Below are 6,826 nucleotides of genomic sequence, written 5' to 3' on the forward strand. Positions count from 1 at the left end.
ATGGAGCACACACTAGACTGAAATTTAATTGGAATGGATTTGAAAAAAATAAAAATACAATAGAGCATAATATTAATTTATGGTTTTCTAAGTCAATCTAAGACAAAAATAAAAATGCAATAGAGCATAGGTAATATTAATACATGATGTCTTTATTTTTTGTATTAATTCATTTATTTTAGTCAACATTCATTTCTTCAAGATTTTGAGTTCCAAATTTTCTCCACATCTCTCCCTTCCACCTGACCCCAAGATGGCTTGTGTTCTTATTACTCCTTCCCCCAGTCTTCCCTCCCCTGTATCACCCTCCTCCTATTCCCCTCCCCCTCATTTTTCTGTAGGGCAAGATAGATTTCTATACTCCATTGCCTATACACCTTATTTCCCAGTTGCATGTAAAACAATTTTTAATATTTGTTTTTTTTAAAGGCTGAATCAATGTTTATTGAATGAATGGCATTGGATATGGCAAATTTTTCTACCAAAAGAAGGCAACATTAGTTCTTCACAAGTTTAACTGCAGAAACCGTTACAGAGGTGAAAAGCCAACAACACTTAATTTTAAGACAACTGACATAAACATGACTTCTCTTACCCCAGAGCTAAGGGAACATGGAAAAAAAGCACTAGGAAAGCCTGTCCTTTGCTTTGCCTTCACGCCTTCCTCCTCACAAAATTGTTCCTTCACAAAATGGTGAAGGGATGCCCAAGGTGAGCTACTGGCATCATCGTTTGTTTCCTGCCTCCCCCCCTTGAAACAATGGCACAATGGTTAGAGGTGGGTGCGCTGGTGCTCACCATGGCCTAAGTAAAAAGTGAACTGATATGGTTTCCAACATGACTGAACATAAAACTAAGAACTTTCACAAAGATGAGCTTAATTTCCAGAGAAGCTGGAATTGAGACAGGTCATGGGACATATGCCCATACATGACATATGCCCCGCCATGCCGAAGCAGTCCTTCCCCCCCAGAAGGTCCCGTCTCGGAGACGGGGTGAGGCTGGCAAAGAGCGGATGGTGCAGGTACTGGCTGAGCTGCTTCAGAGGGCCCAGGCCTCCCGGAGTCCCCGGGTTCGTGTCTCTGAATCTCCCACCCCTCGTCGGCCCCGAGGCAGGCCACCAGGCTCTTCTAAAAAAAAGAAACTGCCAGTGGTGGCAGCAGCAACACCAGCGCCTAAGCCAGCACCCCCTGTAGTGCCAGGAAATCGACGAGCCAGGTCCTGGAGATGTCGAGAGGCCCCGGGCCCTGGCTCCGGGAGCCACAGAAGAGGGCAGTCTGGTCGAGGAGGCCGAGGAGGTAGGGGCCGTGGCCGGGGAAGGCTCCCTCTCCTACTCAAGTTCGTCTCTAAGGCCAAAAAGATGAAGATGGGACAGTTGACCTTGGGACCCAAGCCAGCACGGGGTCGAGGCCGTCGAAGGGGGGGACGCCGGGGGCCCCCTCCAAGTAGAATTGGGTCTAACTGAGAAAGGGGGCAACATCAGAAGTGGCAGCAGGAGCAACAGGAAGAAGAAGAAGAAGAAAAAGATGAAGAAGAGAAAAAGGTGACCAAGGAAGAGGAAGAAAAGCCACCTTCACCACCACCTCCTCCACCTCCCCCACCTCCCCCACCTTCGCCTCCCCCTCCTCCACCTCCACCCCCCCCTCCACCTCCCCCAGCCCCCGAGGAAGAGGGAGACCCACCGCCTCCCATGGCCACAGCTACTCGATCCCGAAAAAGAGGCCGGCCCCCCCTGACCCCCACTCAGCGAGCCGAACGGGACGCAGCAAGAGCAGGGCCAGAGGGTGGTTCCCCCCCTACCCCTGTCCCCCCTGCAGGGCCTCCTGAAGACAGTCCCACAGCCCCTCCCAAGGGGACCACTTTTCTGAAAAACATCCGCCAGTTTATCATGCCTGTGGTGAGCGCCCGATCTTCCCGTCTCATCAAGACCCCTCGACGGTTCATGGATGAAGAGGCCCTCCGACCCCCAAGGACTGAGGCCTCACCCCCTCCCCGGCCGTCTGTGGAAGTCTCTCCACCAGCCCCCCAGGAGTCAACTCTAGCACCAGCTCCACCCCTTACCCCTACTCCTACTCCTACCCCTACCCCTACACCTTCTCCACCTCCCCGATCACCAACACCCCCACCAGCCCCTCTTCCTGAAAAGAGACGATCCATCCTGAGGGAGCCCACATTCCGATGGACTTCACTGAGTTTGAAGCTAGCCCCACCTCCACCTCCAGCTCCTCCGCCATCCCCACCCCCAGCACCCATGACCCCATCTCGGAGACCCCTTCTGCTTCGAGCTCCCCAGTTCACTCCCAGTGAAGCCCACCTGAAGATCTATGAATCTGTGCTAACCACCCCTCTACCAGGACCCCCTGATCCCCCTGAGCCAGAGCCTCCCCCAGCTGATGAACCTGTTTTGGAGCCTGAGACCCGGACAGGTAGTCGAACCAATCACCTCAGCTTGCCATGTTTCACCGCTTCAGCAACCACACCCACAAAGGCTGAGGGCCCACTGGCCCCCAGCAACGGGCAGCCCCAGCTGCCACCGCCTCCACCACTCCAGCCACCCCCTCCCCCTGAGGAGCAGAGTCTTTGTGCCCGTGGGACAATTTCCCTTCCACTCTCTGGAGTAGAAGAGAAGATGTTCAGTCTTCTCAAGAAGGCCAAAGTCCAGCTCTTTAAGATTGATCAGCAGCAGCACCAGCAAAAGGTGGCACCCCCAGCTCCGCCAAGCCCTGGAATGAAAGCAGAAGAGACTGTGAGGACTCTCAAACCAAGCCCTGACAGAGGGGCTGTCAAGTCTGAGGATGAGTTTCTGGATGCCAAGAAGGAAAGACCCCCGGGTCCTGAGTCACCAGTACAGGGCCCTCGAATCAAGCACGTCTGTCGTCATGCTGCTGTGGCACTGGGCCAGGCCCGAGCCATGGTACCTGAAGATGTCCCTCGACTCAGTGCCCTGCCCCTTCTGGAGCGGCATGACCTTGCAGCTGACGATACGTCATCAGCATCTGAGACTGAAGGCATCCCATCACGATCCCGAAGGGCAAAGGTGGAACCAGTAGGCCTGGGTGGGAGCTCAGGTTCCACAGGGACTGGGGGGGCTCTGCCACATGCCCCGAGGCGTTCTCTGCCCTCCCACCAAGGCAAGAAGATGCGGATGGCTCGATGTGGGCGCTGCCGAGGCTGCCTGCGACTGCAAGACTGTGGGTCCTGTGTCAATTGTCTGGACAAACCCAAGTTTGGAGGCCCAAACACCAAAAAGCAGTGCTGTGTGTACCGCAAGTGTGATAAGATTGAGGCCAGAAAGATGGAACGCTTGGCTAAGAAAGGCCGCACAATGGTGAAGACACTGTTACCCTGGGATTCTGATGAATCCCTGGAAGCCTCTCCTGGGCCTCCCAGCTCACGTCGGGGGTCAGGAGGTGGGGGGCCCCGGGAAGAGGCAGTGGCCCAGCCTGGGTCTGAAGAGCAGGATCCCCTCCTGCAGCGCAAGTCAGACCGTCGCTGTGTCAAACAGCGGCCTTCCTATGATATTTTTGAAGACTCAGATGACTCAGACCCAGGTGTCCCCCCAGCTTCCCGCCGCCATACCCCTCGAGAAAATGAGTTGCCCCTGTTGGAGCCTGAAGAGCAGAGCCGACCCAGGAAGGCCACTCTGCAGCCTGTGGTGCAGCTAAAGGCTCGGAGGCGCCTGGAGAAGGACACTTCTGCCCCTGGACCCTTTGCCTCCTTCCTCAACGGCTGGACTGGAAAACAGAAATCTCCTGACGGTATCCACCGAGTCCGTGTGGATTTCAAGGACTGTGACCTGGAAAATGTGTGGCTGATGGGTGGTCTGAGCGTGCTCACTTCTGTGCCTGGGGGTCCTCCCCTCGTATGTCTGCTGTGTGCCAGCAAAGGCCTACATGAGCTGGTGTTTTGCCAGGTGTGCTGTGATCCTTTCCACCCCTTCTGCTTGGAGGAGGCAGAGCGGCCCCTGCCCCAGCACCATGACACCTGGTGCTGCCGCCGGTGCAAGTTCTGCCACGTTTGTGGGCGGAAGGGCCGTAGCACTAAGCACCTCCTGGAGTGTGAGCGCTGCCGCCATGCCTACCACCCTGCCTGTTTGGGGCCCAGTTACCCAACTTGGGCCACCCGTAAAAGACGTCACTGGATCTGCTCAGCCTGTGTTCGATGTAAAAGCTGTGGAGCAGCTCCAGGGAAGAACTGGGACAGTGAGTGGTCAGGAGATTGTAGTCTTTGCCCTGGCTGTACCCAGCTTTATGAGAAAGGAAACTTTTGCCCAATTTGTACACGCTGCTATGAGGATAATGACTATGAAAGCAAGATGATGCAGTGTGCACAGTGTGACCATTGGGTGCATGCCAAGTGCGAGGGCCTCTCAGATGAAGGCTACGAGATTTTGTCTGGGCTGCCAGACTCGGTGCTATATACATGTGGGCCATGTGCTGGGACAGCTCCTCCTAGATGGAGAGAAGCCCTGGATGGGGCCCTTCGGGGGGGACTGCACCAGGTACTCCAGGGGTTACTGAGTGCCAAGGTGACTGGACCTCTGCTGCAGTGCACCCAGTGTGGACAGGATGGGGAGCAGTTGCACCGAGGACCCTGTGACCTCCGAGCTGTAAGCCAGCTGTTTGAAGATGGACACTACGGTTCTGTGCACAGCTTCATGGAGGATGTGGTCGGTATCCTGATGAGGCACATGGAGGAAGGGGAGGCCCCTGAGCGCCGCACTGTGGGGCAGGCCAAGGGGCTCTTACTGAAGCTACTAGAGTCTGCTTTCAGCTGGTTTGACGCCCAAGATCCCAAGTATTGGAGACGGAATACCCGGCTGCCCAATGGAGTCCTGCCCAACGCAGTTCTGCCCCCGTCTGCAGATCACATCTATGCCCAGTGGAGACAACAAGAGTCTGAGACCCCAGTATCTGGCCACCCCCCAGGTGGAGGTGCCATTCCAGCTACACAGGCAAAGGAGCTAGCTTTGGATCCTCATCTAGAGGACCCTTGCCAGTGTGCCCTCTGTCTCAAGTACGGAGATGCTGACTCTAAGGAGGCTGGTTATGGGACAGAAAAAACAAGGTGAGAGGGAGTTGTCCTGTGAGAACAGGAATCCCTTATGGATGAGGTGGGTGCTTGGAATACTGGATGGCATCAAGAGCGGCCCCGATGTCATAGTTCTTGGTCTGCAGGAGTCTGGTGAGCCAGCCACCCTCATCAGAGAAACCCATGGACAGCATCTGGGAGAGGGATTCAATCAAACACGGATCTACTTCTGGTGGAAGATGTGGGTATAAGGCAGCTTCCCTGAGCCCTGTGGGCCCCTCTTGAGAATGGTCCATGGAGTTTGAACCATCTGTTTCTGGCATTTGTAGGGACTGAAGTTCACCTGTGGAAGGATCCACTTCTTTCGAAGACAAGTGAGTCCAGTCATCATCTCCTCCTGAACCAGTCTCTGCCTGTTCTTGGGACACTGGGTTCTCATCCACCTGCATGGAAGACTCCACAATCACCTTCTCCATCTGCTCAGAGAGGGCCTCCATGTCAGCACTCTGGAGGGTCTCTTGGCTCTGGCTGGATGAGCAGTTGCTTGGCTGAGGGCTACCCTTCTCGTCACTGTTGGGCTGAGAGAAGGGTGGAGTTACCTTGCTTCTTTTTCCACCATGCTCTACATCAATGTCAACATCAATACCCAGAGGGCTAAGGGCAGCCGCCACACTTTCACCTACATTCTGCAGGAAGGTGACATTGGGATCCTGCTGTGAACTGGTACTAGCTTGTTCTGCTCCTGGATTGGGAGGAGTCCCACTAGTTTCTGCCTGTGGAGCATTATGATTCATGGAGTGAGGAGCAGGGAATCCCCAGCCTGGAATCCACCCAAAAGGAGGGAAAGGCCCATGTCTCATCTTCTGAAGCCAACATCGACGGGAAACCCATTCAGGCAGATGGGTGTTGAACGGATTCTGAAAGACAATCATATTATGCTCTTTGTGAAGACCTTTGCCCTCACAGGTGCTGCAGAGGTCGTAGTCAGGGCAGACCGTACACTTGAAGCGATTACCCACCACTGGCCCATTGCAGCCATCACAGACCATGTTGGGATGCACCACGTTGGTGGGAAACTCCTGGGCACGGGGGGGGGGGGGAGATGCCCCCGATGCTACCGCTTACATTCCTTCTTCTCTTTAATGTAAATCCGGAACAGATCTTCTTTAATGTAGCACATTGCCATGCTCAGCTCATCATCACTGGAGAAGGCAACCAGGTCCCCATCTTCACCTCAGAGCAGAGTTGTTGTACAGATTGTCAGATGAGATAACACACACAAAGCTCTCTGCAAACCCTAACGTGCTATATAAATGCTAGCAATTAATAATAGTTTATTATTAATGATGATTTATAGTGAGCTGAGTGACAGTGAACAGAGCACTAGTGGTAGCACTAGGCTTGGAGTCGGAAAGATATGACTTCAAATCTGGCCTCAGACACTTGCTGGCTATGTGCCTAGTCCTTAAGGTCCATCTGCCTCAGTTTCCTCACTTGTAAAATAGGGATAATGAGAGCACCTACCTCCCAGGGTTGTTGTGAGAGCCAAATAAGATATTTGTAAAGCTTTTAACACAGTACCTGGCACATAGTAGGTGCTTAATAAATGCTTGTCTTTCACCTTTCCTTTGTCAAAGGGTTATGGTGAGGATCAAATAAAATGATGTATATAAGGTCTGCTCTGCAGACCTTAAGGTACAGTATAAAAGTCAGCGGCCCTAATTCAGCTAGATCCAGAATAAAGTTTGTAAACAAGGCAGCATGGAAATCCCCAGGAAGGGCCTTTGTCCTCCTT

The 6,826-nt window shown here is 53.6% G+C and overlaps 2 pseudogenes; one reads left to right on the forward strand and one right to left on the reverse strand.

The window, feature by feature from the left end:
- The first annotated feature begins 937 nt into the window (after window positions 1–937).
- On the forward strand, window positions 938–5,519 carry LOC140517561 (histone-lysine N-methyltransferase 2B pseudogene; annotated as a pseudogene).
- Window positions 5,045–6,264, reverse strand: LOC140518179 (sequestosome-1 pseudogene; annotated as a pseudogene).
- Window positions 6,265–6,826: the final 562 nt, after the last annotated feature.

The sequence above is a fragment of the Notamacropus eugenii genome, chromosome 1, assembly GCF_028372415.1.
Source record: "Notamacropus eugenii isolate mMacEug1 chromosome 1, mMacEug1.pri_v2, whole genome shotgun sequence".
Taxonomy (NCBI): domain Eukaryota; kingdom Metazoa; phylum Chordata; class Mammalia; order Diprotodontia; family Macropodidae; genus Notamacropus; species Notamacropus eugenii.